Source organism: Lepisma saccharinum, chromosome 26 (genome assembly GCF_977018435.1).
Source record: "Lepisma saccharinum chromosome 26, izLepSacc3.1, whole genome shotgun sequence".
Lineage (NCBI taxonomy): Eukaryota > Metazoa > Arthropoda > Insecta > Zygentoma > Lepismatidae > Lepisma > Lepisma saccharinum.
This window is the reverse complement of record NC_139254.1, coordinates 47,447,146-47,460,627: the sequence shown is the minus strand read 5'-3', so window position 1 is coordinate 47,460,627 and position 13,482 is coordinate 47,447,146. Positions and strand designations below refer to the sequence as shown.

At 40.2% G+C, this 13,482-nt stretch overlaps 1 protein-coding gene across 1 annotated transcript in view; it reads left to right on the top strand.

Annotated features, from left to right (window-relative positions):
- Positions 1-13,482, top strand: part of LOC145979435 (retinol-binding protein pinta-like) — a 112,785-nt gene that overhangs the window by 10,058 nt on the left and 89,245 nt on the right. The window lies entirely within an intron of this gene.

The window sequence follows — 13,482 nt, the reverse complement described above, 5'->3', positions numbered from 1 at the left end:
TTTGAACTACACATTCCAGGCTATCAGTATTGTGATCCAGGCACAAAATTGGACCATAGATTAAACAGAGGTGATCCTGGTGTTAATCCTCTAGATGCTGCTTGTAGAGACCATGACATAGCACACAACACACATACTGATCTTGAGAAGAGACATGTGGCAGACAAAAAATTAGAAGAGGCTGCATTTGGTAGATTTGTAAGCAAAGATGCTTATTTGGGTGAGAGAATAACAGCATTGGGGACCACCATAGCTATGAACACCAAACAAAAACTGGGGTGGGGGTTGTGAATATGTATATAATAAACCTAGGATGAAGGCCAAGGGTGTTATGTATCAGATACCTTATGCAGGTCTTAAATCTCTTGAAACTATTGATAGTCTTTTAACCAAAAAGCAGCGCAAGAAATAAAAACTCTTGTCTTGCCAAGGGCCATGGTATGAAATTATTACTTAGCACCCCCCAATTAAAAAAATTACAACAATCTAGAAAAAAATCACATGTGGGTGGCTTCATATTTACTATTCCGGCCATCTTAGCAGCACTTGGGGCTGTTGGGAGCTTGGCTGGGGGATCAGCTGCCATAGCAAAAACAGTAATAGATGCCAAAAAGAATAAGGCAGAATTAGATGAATTGAAGCGCCATAATCTGGCCATAGAGAAACAAGGCAAAGGTGTTAAGAGAGCCATGAATAAGTTTAAAAAAAACAAGAGCCGCTTACAAACCAAGATATTGAAGCTTTAATCAAGCCACTGGGCATCAAAAATTTTAGAGGTGTGTACATGTCTGATTCTTTACCAGAACAACCACTCAATAAAGAGTGTGGCATAGTTAATTTGGATAAGTACAAAAATCAGGGCACTCACTGGATCTGTTATCTTAAATATTTAAAAAATGAGGCATTTGTGTTTGATTCATTTGGAGGTATTTCACCTGAAAATTTAGTAAAATATCTAAAATCAACTAATCTTTATTACAATAATGCCCGTGTTCAAAATTTCAAAGATGTTAATTGTGGACATCTGTGTTTATCTGTTCTTAGATATATGTCTCAAATAAATAAACCATCAATTGAAGATTTTCAAAAAGCCCTGTGGTATTTAAAACATCATGGGGGTATTCCATCTCACCAGCCAAAATTCAATATTGAAACTTAGATTACATGATGATATAGTGTATCCCAAAACAATAGCTCTCAGAGCATTTTATGGCATGTACTTGATCCCTAATATTACACACCACATCAACACAATTGCAGTTGGTGATCAAAAAATTGTCATCACTCCAGGGCAATATAATCTGTCTACTCTAAATGCTCAGTTACCCAGAGGTATAGTTTTAACTCAAAATTCTGTCAATCACAGAGTAGAGATTGTGTCTGCTACAGAAACAGTGGATCTGGGTACTATAGGAGAGCTGTTAGGCTTTGAGAACAACACAAAACTTGAACCAGCCATCAAACACACTGCTATTAATATACACAAATTCTTAGCCATAGAAACTCTAAATATTCACTGTAATGTGGCCGAGGGTATGATCACCAAATCAAATGGCATAGGCACTCACAAACAAACTGGCATCATTGCAACATTTAAACCTAACTCTGAATTTATGGAGCCCATCATCTACACTCCATCACCAACATTATATTTTCCTGTGTGCCATAATAGAATAGATTACATTGAGTTGATGGTCACTAATGAAAAAGAAGAATTAGTTGATTTTGCTGGAGCCACAACAACTGCAATCATAGAGATTAATATTTAAATAAAAATACATACAAAAAAAATGGAAAATATTGAGAGTTATGAGCTACAATCATTCCCCCCAAACAGGAGGACCTTTGCAAATTTAAATCAACCCAACACAGAGATTGAGGTTGATCTTGATGTAGGGGATGGCTTTATACACCCTCACAGAGCAGATCTATACATCAAATTTGATGTTGTAAACTCGATGGTACAGATTATCCGGCAAATTCAAATATAAGATTGGTAGACAATTTTGTGCCACATCTGTTCTCTGAAATTGAGATCAGAAAACATGGTGTTGTTATAAACAGAGTAGATTACCCCGGCATTACCTCTACTGCTTTGGCCACACTAAAATTATCCAAAACCGAGGCTTCTTACTACAAAATAGGTGGATTTGAGGCTGGTGATAAAATTATATCTAAAAGCCACACAGTATTGTTTCCTATGCGCCTGTTGCCAGGATTCTTCTCAGATTACAAAGATATTATGTGGAAGGGTGGTTTAAGAATTACATTTAGAAGAGCTGCCAATGATAATAATGCTTTGATGAGGTACATTAAACTCTACCGGGGAAGCTCTGCCTAATACCCTACCTGATGAAGGCAAGTGCCTTATTCAGACTATGGAGCTAAGAATTCCAGTAGTTGAATATGAAGCCAGTTATGCTCTTAAATACAAAGCAGATATAATAAAAAATCCACAGGTACCTTTACAATTTTATACATATCAATGTGTACAGAAGCCTGCCACTGGTACCTATTATGAGTTTGATGCTACAAATTCATTCTCCAGTATACAATATGACATGCCAGATTTTGTGGTGGTACTGTTTCAAACTGGAAGACACAATAATCAGGAAAAAAATTCAAGTAAGTTTGATAGCTGCAACATCAAGAACATATATCTTAAAAATGGCAGAAATGAGGTATTTCCTAGAGAAAATTATAATTTAGACATGTCCAAGGATGATTTTCTTAAATTATATGAAGCATTTACAGCATACAAAAGGGTCACTACTGGCAATACTGACATGTATTACACACCAGATGAATTCAAAGCACAGAGACCCATGTTTGTCATCAACACCTCAAAAAGGAAACAAGTTGTGGTTAATGACAGGACAAACATTAAAATTATCTGTGAATTCCACGATACACTCCCTGATGACACCATATGTAGTGTTATTCTTATAGGTGAAAAATCATATGTATATGATGTAAGAAATGAGAGAGTCACAGAGCAATTCTAGAAGGCCTCTGCATATTGCATTGTCTTAGTACTAGATATATGAGTTGAGGCTGGTGTCCAATTAAAATATTGAGCATATTCCAGGTAACATATTAACATAACAGCAACAAGTATTTAAGCATATATTACATTATATTATTGTGTAAGCAAAAGCTCTTATGAGCATTTTTGGCTTAGTTTAAGTGTAGCAATAATAATATCAAGAGGGGCATATTTTTGACAAGCTTATGGACAACAAACTGAGAGATTCAGCCTTTGCACACATGGCCAAATCTGTCTGAGGGGGGTTCTTCATTTGTACACTAGGGCTCAAAATTCTTTAGATTTAAATATGTACACACATAGCCGATTGGGGCATATGGGCATCTTGACATTGTTTTAAGTGTAGCCAAATCGTGCTGTTTAATCATATGAGCTCTTCATTTGTACGCTATAAGTGTCCCAATATTATCATCAATACAACTACTACCATATTACACTATTCTATCTGCTATTCATAAAAACTACTATATTACAATTAAATTGGTGTTCCTCGAAACTACGAAACATAATGTTTTCTTGTTAACTCTACATATTCTAAACGAGGACATTTAGAATTCGGTCACATATAGGATGGCCCATGTCGTGTATGATTCAACAATCTGCCTAAGAATACTGCTAGCTGAGCATGCGCAGTTCTACGTTTGGCAAGCTTCGTGATCTCTGTCTGAGCCCACAATTCAGACAGTGAACGCGAAGGTTTTCCAGCAGTATGATGTCATCCTTGGTTGTCTTGCAGCGGGGTGCCCTAGAATTTGTAAAGGAGGTATGTGCAGTGGTGTATCAAGGGGTGGGCGACCGCCCGGGGCCTCGCGTCTCATGGGGTTGATACAAAAAATATATTAAATAGAAGTGAGGCGAAAAAGGATGGAACAGGCTAATTTTTGTAGGCAATAAAATTAAAACATTCTGTTTTTATCTGGCTTTAGATTAGATTTAGGCTCCATATTGATAGATTAGGGTGGGCCCGTATAAATGTAAGACCATATATAGTATATATGTGTATGTAAGACGTATGTATCCTCCTCTCTCTTACACTCCCGATTTTTCTCTTACTTCTTTTCCCTTTCCTTTTCTTGTTTTCCCCTTTGTCTTTTCTAATCTATTGTCGCATCTTGTTCCATTCCTTTCGCTTTGTCTCTGATGGGCACACTTATTTCAAGGAAGTGTTTACCCATGCGTAACTATACATTCTAGTCACATTCATTCATGCATGTTTATAGAGTAAAATAAATGTGAATTAGGTTTATTTAAACTTGTGTTGCAAATACAAGACCCATACTTGATTTTATGTATTCGGCGACAGTGGTAGAAAGTGCGATGGTAGACAATCGTGAAGTTTCTCGTAATTTAAATGCCTGTTCCTGAGCATAGTATTTTCATGGTATGAGTTTTGGACTGAAAGAGTTTTCTTACTCTTTAGGGGTCACAATTTTAGCTTATAAGGTTTTTACAATTGAGAAATCTATATGAATGTTTGTAGTAGCGGCGAATGGGTGCCAACATTTGAGGGGCAAGGACAATATACTTTTTCTTGGTAGAAATGGCTTAGCATAATGAGGTCATATTGCGGGGGCAAAAAGTGGCAAAATGTGGCGGGGGAACTGCATCCCCCACTTCCCGCTCCTCCTAATCGCCGCCACTGAATGTTTAGATTATAATGAACGTTTTATTAGGAATGATTTAAAACACACATGGATAACCAATTGTTTGTTCATTGTCCATGAAGTATTCCTAGGCTAACGAAAGGCTATTTTCACACAATATCACTCATAAGTAATAAACAAGTAGGATTGAAAAATCTGTTCAGAATTGAAGAGATTATTAGCTAAGTTGCTCTTCGTTTTCTTAACTTTCATGTTACTAATGCGGGAGAAGCAATACACGTATGGTTACATGAACATATTTTATGAGGTAACAAAATAATTTAGGACACAAGGAATTCATCAAAGTTGATTACCGTACCAGTAATAATTCATCTATTTTCATAGATGACTTGGGTTGTATGGTGTAACCATTTCGAACACATTAGAATGTCAACCTTTATCCTGTGCAGCATACCCTGGAAACTTTATTCTTACAAGGCAACGAGTCCCTAGCACCTGGAACCACTGTCATGGACTACTACTGTCAAAGTAATAATTTGTGAGGGTTTGTATTTTGAGTGTCAGCATGTGTTTGTTTTCGCTCCTTCGTTACTTTCATCTAATTACCATTGAACCTTATCGTCGTCATTATAAAAATTAGCAGAAAAATTACTTAAAATAAAACAAATCAACCCCAACCTACTCTTGCAAAAATGGAGTTTCATTAGTTCATACCTCTTAGAAAGTTTAGGTGGTAATTTCAATCGCACAGCGTTTCATTAGTGGATCAAGGCAGCTAATTCCGTGAACAATGATGTTGTTTCTCGAAAGTCTCAAATATTTGTCTCAGTCAATAACCCTCTAAAAGTAGACGAATCTTCTATGGTGATAAAATGATACGTTTGATGCGAGATCTTTCTGTATATTTTTTCCCCAATGGCATAACGCTGCGGCATTATAATGAAGAGGTCATGTGTTCGACCCCCCCCTCCTCTGGTGGAAGCATAATGCACACTGGTTCGGACTACTCGTTAAACTGTATGTTTAGTACCGATTAGCCTATATGAGCCTAAAAGTGGGCTTAAAATCAAACTAACAAAATCGTCTTCTGGATACTTCTGACAAAACTTTTCCTTCTTTACTTCAGCTGCATCTACAGATTTTGTTGACATTTTTGGCTGATTCAGGTGACAAAATTTATGTGTGGAACGAGGATTTCTAAATAGGATAAGCCACTCATTAAGAAATGAATAATTCTGTAGCTTTTTCCATATTTAAAATATATTCAGTTCGGTATTGTAGTGATTATTAAACCCGAAGGTTTATGGCTGAATCAACACTAGCTTTCCATTGTCCCTATCCTGGGCAAGATCAATCCAATCTTTTCCATTCTTACCGATTTCCTTTAGGTCTATCTCAAAATCATCCCTCCATCTTCGTCTTGGCCTTCCTACAGGTCTCTCACGATCAGGTTTCACAACGAGAATCCTGTAAACTATTCTTTCCTCTGCCATTCGTGTCGCATGGTCCTCCCATCTAAGTCTTCTTGATTAAATTATTCGAATAAAAATTAAAAAGTCGAATTAATATTTGGTTTTGCCAAAGGAAGTAAAGCTAAGATGATGTTTTTATTTGTTTATTTGGAGAATATTTTAACCATACTCAGGCCGCGATTTATATACGTATGTGGAGGCCCGGAGCAGCACCAAAACCTCATTCCAATCCTGAGGCACAATCACGAATTTTTGCCTAGGGGGGGGAAGTACCAGGATAAACGTACCACTAATAATAATAATAATAATAATCGTAGTAGTAGTAATAATGATAATAAAAATTAATAATGATAATATTATTATAACATTATTATTATTGATTTGCTTTATTTTACTTCGCTTCTTGTGCCACTTTTGGTTAAGTTGCGAAGATGGGGATGAGTGATGATATGATGAAATTGATGAATGGACACTCACAAACATCCATGCCTAAGCCGGGATACGCACCCGGGACCAACATTATTTTTAGTAGTAGTAATAGCAGTAGCAGCGGTAGTATCAAAGACGTTATTACCCTCGTAAACTATGCAAAAAGGGGGTAGAAGTTGGTGCTAAAGCATTTGTGTTCGAACAAACAATTTGAATGATTTTTTCAACACTTTCAATTTCACATTAATAATGGAAAACAAGCACGCAAAAATTTTTGAAAGACAGAAAATGCTTGATAAATGAATTCCAAATATAATTGTTTTTTACATTAACATGTATAACTTTCATGCACGATATATGTTTCACATATATGCAAGATGGAAATCTAGAATTCATTACAGAGAAGAATGATAAAATGCGAGCGAAGCGAGGAAGAACATTTTTGGATACAATGTTATTGCAGGGTATAATGAATATTGATTTAATAGGGTGGAAATAATTTCACGAGACGCCAATTGATTCACTCTTGTACAACTTTTGTGCCTCGCCGATGGTGTAGTGGTAAGATCGTCGTCTTGTAATGAAGGGGTCCCAGGCTCGATACCCGGTGGAGGCACATGGTACAGTTGTTCGGATCCCACTTTAAACTGTAGGTCCAGTCCCGATTAGCCTTTCAGTGCGTAAAGTGAACTTAAAACAAAAAATCAATTTTACAACTTTTTTTTTAAAATTGTTCGGCGCCCAGGACCGACTCCATCCACCCTCTAGCTACGGTTCTGAACTTGATAAGACTAAGAAAAGCAGGCATTGCGAGCGAAGCGATCAAGAAAATTTTACGAAAAGTATTTTTTATTTGCATAAAATTTGAAGGTGCGGGCGGTAATTGCCCCCTGCAGGTACACTTAGCCGTCAATGTTTCCCCCCTTTGCCCCCTAGAACTTATTTCAGTCCAAGGTTCGAGGGGGGGGGGCAATGCCCCCTTCACCCTGTGGTTGCGCCACTGCTCCAATCTCCTCTACACAGTTTCAGTTATAACTTCTCGCTAAGTTACATGGTGTGGTTTGTTGTTATATTTTTCCCACATACGAAGTACCTAACTTTTTTTTTTCATTATGTGGTACTTTTCAAAGCAGTCTTTCCCAGTGAAGGCCCGGAGCTGCTGTCGTCAAGTTCACCCTAAATTCTGATCTAATCTTATCTTGATCATACCCTGAATAATTTTGAGCCTCCTAAGCCTACTAGCTGCTTTTAATTATGGAAGTGTTCATTTTTTATCACAGTTTTTGTTTCAATAGCTCTAGTAATTACTTTCACTTTCTAATAACAAAATTGGCTTTTTATGAGTTGATAATATGTGAACATTTCTAGCATAGATACTATTCTGAAGTTAAAAATACATGTTATGTACACCAGAATACAGTTATTTATTGAATCATTCATATATCCCCAAGTATATGTACTTTTGAATTTGATTGGGTGGGCAATCGGGTGGGCACAGGATTTTTTGGGTGGGCGCTTGCCACCCGTGCCCACCCCTGTCGCCGTCCCTGGGGAGGAGTCGATTTATTTGACAAGTTGAGAGGCACCCATCGTATTCACATTAGAAACAAGAAATGGTATTGGCCCATTTTTAGATTCTGCCTAAATGGAGCAGCTGTAAATGCATGGCTGCTCTACAGATTTATAGAACAAGAAATGCCTCTACTTGCATTCACGAGGCGTATAGTTTTAGCACTGCTCAGTGGACCTGATTTCGATCGTCCCAAAAGGATCTGTCCAAAAGTATCACCCCAGGTACCAGAGGAGGTGAGATACGATGGCCGAGGTCACCTTATAGACGAGGAACGTAGTTAGCGTAGATGAGGACAATGTGGAAAATGTGCTAAATGTAAGTGTGTGAAGTGTAATGTTGGATTACATGTACATCCTAAGAAGTGTTTTGTTATTTTCCATTCGAGGCGCTGAAATTTCATCATGACATATTTCAAGCATCTAAGAGAGTGCGACATTACTTACTATTTGTGCAAGTATAGTGTCTAAATAATAACAATTATACCTGGTAAATGGTCAACTGTGCAAAATATGAGTTTAACTGACATGTTGGATTACACCTTAAGTGTTTTGTCATTTTCATTTTCGTTTTACAAGCAGAAGCAAGCTTACATGTAAAACTTTTCTATTTGTGCAAGTGTATTTTTAAAAATATTTAAAAAATACAGAATTGTAATTCTATTATACTGAAATTACAGTAATTAAAATTACAATGTTAATTGTGTGTTACGAACAAGAAAATCAGAATGTTCTTAATATCAACAGAACTACCTTGAAGTTTGTAACGTATGATATTTCATACGCTGGGCAGTAAGGTGTGTCTGTAACGCCTAAGTGCCCAACGTATGATATAGCATACGTTAAAGAAAATTGAAATATTGAACAGAAAACAAAATTTCATAACTTATGATTATAAGGGCTATGAGTAGATAAAATATCCTAACTTTGAAGAAAAAACTTTTTTTAAAAAAAAATTCTTACCATCATAACAAATGTATGAAATAAAACGATAGAAAAATGAAAAATTTATAAACGATAGAACTGAGCTCCCTTCTAAATGTTTTCCAGTTCTCCTTCTTCAGTTTCACTCTCCCACTCATCCGAGTCTGTGTCTACCGATGAATCTGTGTCCGTGACTGAATCGGCTTCACCAAGTCTAATTATCAGTTCATCTACACGCACGTCCATAAGTCCATCTCTTGAAGAGAGACTCCCAAAAGAACAAACTCCTCTCCTTTTGACCGCTCTCTCTCCCACTCTTTCTCCCCTCTCTCTCTCTTACAGGATGACGGAGGGTTAAAAAGGAAGGAGGAAGAAAAGAGGGAAAGCCTCTCTCTCTAAATCCATTTTCCTCCCGCCCGGCCTTTTGGGGGAGTAGGAGAAAGAAAAGAGAGAGGTTAGAACTCTACGCACACCCACCTACACCCACCTAAGGAGACAGAGGGGGGGGGCAAAAGTGGCTTTCTGTCTTTCCTGTCTCTCTCTCTCTCTCTATCTGGAACGTGGGGGCCGGCTCTCCGTTACCTGACCCGAGAAAGGGCCCAGGGGGTGGGGGGTGTTGTATTATCTCTCTCTTGTTCCTTCTCTCTCTCTCTCTCTATTCCTTTTTTTCCTTTAAGAGGGGGCAAGGGGGGCACTCCTTCTCTCTCCTTCCTCCCCCCTAATCGATTCATTTTTCACTATTTCTCTCTCTCTCTTTCTACTGGAAAGGAAGAAGTAGTAGATATCACCTTATTTTCTCGGAAGAAGAAGAAGAGTTAGAAAAAGAGTGAAAGATCTCTCTCTCTCTCTCTCTCACACACACACACAGATGCCCCTCCCCACTTTTTTACCTGCCTCTGTTTTTTCTCTTTAAAACCCTTCTCTTTTTGTTGTATTCTTTCCTTTCTCTCTCTCTCTGGTGAAAATATCTCTTTCCTTCTTCCTCTGCTTCTCTTTTTTCACTCTTTTTACTTTCTCTCTCTCACCCCAAAAAAGGAAAGAAAAAGGGGAAGAAAAGGAGGAGAGGGGGCAACAGGAGGGGAGAGAAGGAGAAGAGAAGAACTGTTACCTTCCCTGGACCTTCCCCTTTCTTGAAAGAAAGAAATGATGGAAACTTCTTTCCCTGCCTCTTCTGCTTTCTTCCTTTCTCTCTCTCCCCCCCACACCCCTTACACCCCGACTGGGGAGGAGGGGAGGTGGCACCTCCATTCCACATCCCGCTTTTCTCTCTCTAGAGAGAGAGGGGGGTGGGGGTAGTGTCGTGATCGGAAGGGAGAAGGAGAAGAGGTAGTTCTCTCTTTTTTTTTCTTACTCTCTTTATTCTCATGAGGGAGAGAGAGAGGTTCTTCTTTTAATTACCAATGCTTCTTCTTTCTTTGTTATCTTCCAGGGCCATCACCACCTCCTCCTCTTGCCCCCCTTGCCCCCGTCTCAATTCTCTCTCTCTACCTGCCCTCTCTCTTTTCCTCATTTCTTTCTTTCTCTTTCTCCCGTATTCTCTTCTCCCTTCCTATCGGTGAAAGGGGAAGGAAAGGCTAGTTAAAGGGAGAGAAACTGTTTTCTTTTTTTTTTGTTATCTCTTCCCTCTGCAAGAGAAAGGATGAAAGTATTTTCTTCTCTCTTTCTTCTTCACGTATCTCTCTTTTCTCTCCAGAGGTTGGGGGGGGGGAAGGTTGATGACTTTTCTCTCTCTTCTTTCTTTCTGTCTCTCTCTCTCTCACCTGAGGGAGAGAAATCGAAGGAAAACGAAGGGACTTTGCCTCTGCTTCCCCCTCTCCCACCTTTTCCTCAGTTACCTTCCCTGGACCTTCCCCTTTCAGCTTTCATTTCTTTCCTTTCTCTAATCTTACACTCTTTCATTCAACCCGGGACCCGCCAATGCCAGCGCCCCGTTCTCTTTCTCTCATTTCTCTCTCTCTTGTGGCACCGCGGCCCTTTCCTCTTATTCGGTCTCTCTCTGGAACGGGATTGCCGACTCCCACGTGGAGAAAAAGGCAAAATAGAAGAAAAAAAGGAAGAAAGAGAACTCTCTCTCTCTCTCTGTAAGAGGGAACATTCCTTTCCTTTCTTCCCTTTCTCTCTCCCTCTCTCTCTCTCTCTCTCTCTCTCTCTCTCTCTCTCTCATCTCATCTCCCCCCTTCTCTCGAGAGGAGAGGAGATTTGACCTCTTCCCTTTCATGTGTAAAAGTGAGAAAAAGGGTTCACTTTACTTGGCCAACATCGCTCTTTCCTCGTCACCGAGAAAGGGGAACGGGGGACTATTAGGAGGCAGCATCTACTCTTTCTCTCCTTCTCTCCTACTATCTTCATCTCTCTCTCTCTCTGGGACGGGGTAGTAGAGAGAGAGAGAGAGAGAGAGAGAGAGAGAGGGCAAGATTGATAGAAAGGGAAGGAAGGGAGGGAGAATCATGAAAGGGGGAGGGGCATCTTCCAACACTCCTCTCTTTCCAGAAAAAGGCAAGAAAAGTGTATCTGAAAGAGACAGATGGAAGGTTTGGAGGAGAGGAAGGGTTGGAATTAGACAGTCTTTCTCTCTCTCTCTCTCCCTATCTCTCTCTCTCTCTCTTTCTTGACTAAAAGAGAAGACGGGCAGATTGGAGTGGAGGTTGGGGATAAATACGGGTCCTCTACTTTCACCCTTCCTCTCCCTCACCCCCCTCTCTCTCTCTCTCCCTCGTGGAAGAAGTAAGAAAGAATGGAGAGAGAAAGGGAAAATATTTTTCTTCTTCACCTTTCTTTTCGAGGGAGTGGAAGAGAGGAGATAGAAGGAACTAATTTCGGTCCGGGAGAGGATAGAGGAGTTTTTTACGTCCTTCTTTTGAAGAAGAAGAAAAAGAAGAAAGAGAGAGAGAGAACAAGAGACAGAGGGAAGAGGAGAGAGAGAAAGATACGAGAGGGAAAGGATGCTCTTTCTTCTTTCTTGTTGAGAAAGAGAATGCGAGAGAAATAGAGAAGAAAGAAGTAGAATGGAGAAGGAGAAGGTGGAGGAGGAAAGAGAAGAGGATTGAACCCCATAACCAGCCCCTCCCTCTTCCACAGATTGAAAAAGAGGGAAAGAAGGTAAAGTTAGTCTCTCTCTCTCGGGTAGGTCTAGGGAAGGTAACAGAAAGAGAAAGAGACCTTCCCTGGACCTTCCCCTTTCAGAAAGAGAGAGAGAAATGACAGAGAGAACCTCTTTGCTGAAAAAATAAAGGAAACGCTTTTCGATTCTTTTCTTCGTCTGGGGGGGGGGGGGCAAGGGAGGGCCGTGGCGAAACGAAATAGGAGAGAAACAAGCGCAAGGGGGGAAAATGGGCAGGGTGTGTGGGGGGAGATCTGGAAGAGAGTATGAGGGGGGAGCCAAACGAGGAAGTATGGAGGGCAAAGAGGGCACTCTTCTTTCCTCTCCAATTAATATCCCTGTCTTTCCTTCCTTTCTCGATTTCTCTCCTTCAGGTGCACTTCTTCGGAGGGTTCGGATTCCTTTCTTCCTATAGTGGAGGGAAGAAGGGAAAGCAGACACCCCTTTCCCTTCTCTCTCTGCCTCTTCTCTTTCTCTCGTGAACAAAGAGAGGTACTCACTGGGGAGTCTCCTCCCTCTCCGATCGGTGGCTGGAGGAAGGGGAGGAAAGAGAAGAGAACGACTAGCGGGTGGTGGTGGGGAGAAAGGGAAGCAAAAAAGAAAATATCTCTCTCCACGAAGAGAAGCAGAGAGACCTTCTTTTTCCTTTAACTTCTCTATCCCTTCCTTTCTTTCTAACGATCCCGGTGAGGTTTTCTCTCTCTCTCTTCTTTCTCCTTCCCTGGACCTTCCCAATGGAGAGGGGGAGCAGATTCCCTTTGGAAGAAAAGAGAAGAGAGAGAACAAATATTCTCTTCTTCTCTTTCTTTCCCTTGAAGAGAGGAAGAGAGAGAGAGAGAGAGAAGGAGAGATTCGACCCCCTCTCTCTTTCTCCACCAGTGAAGAGAATTGGGGAAAGGGGTCAGGACAGAGAAAGGGGGAAGGAAAACAAAAGGAGACAGTCCTCGTCCTCTTCTCCCCCCTCTTCTTCTTCCCTCAGAGAGAGGGAGTGGATAATTCTCTCTCACCTTCTTACATTTTTCTCTTCCCTCTCTCTCTCTGTTCTTCTCGGGTGTGCGGAGTAAGTCATCCCCAACATGTCAGTAACCATGGAAAACAAGAAACCTTTCTCTTACACTTCTCTTCTTCCTCCTATCTTTCCTCTAAAGTAGCCCCCCTTTTTTTCCTCGCTCCCCTTCGAGAGAGAGAGAGAGAGAGAGAGAGAGAGAGAGAGAGTGTGTGTGTAAGAAGTTATGTAGCGAATTAAGATAAGAGACAGAGGCGGGTGGGTGAATGGATGGTTGGGGTCCCAAGACTGAAGCAAGACGAGAGAGAGAGAGAGAACTCTCCCTTCCCTTC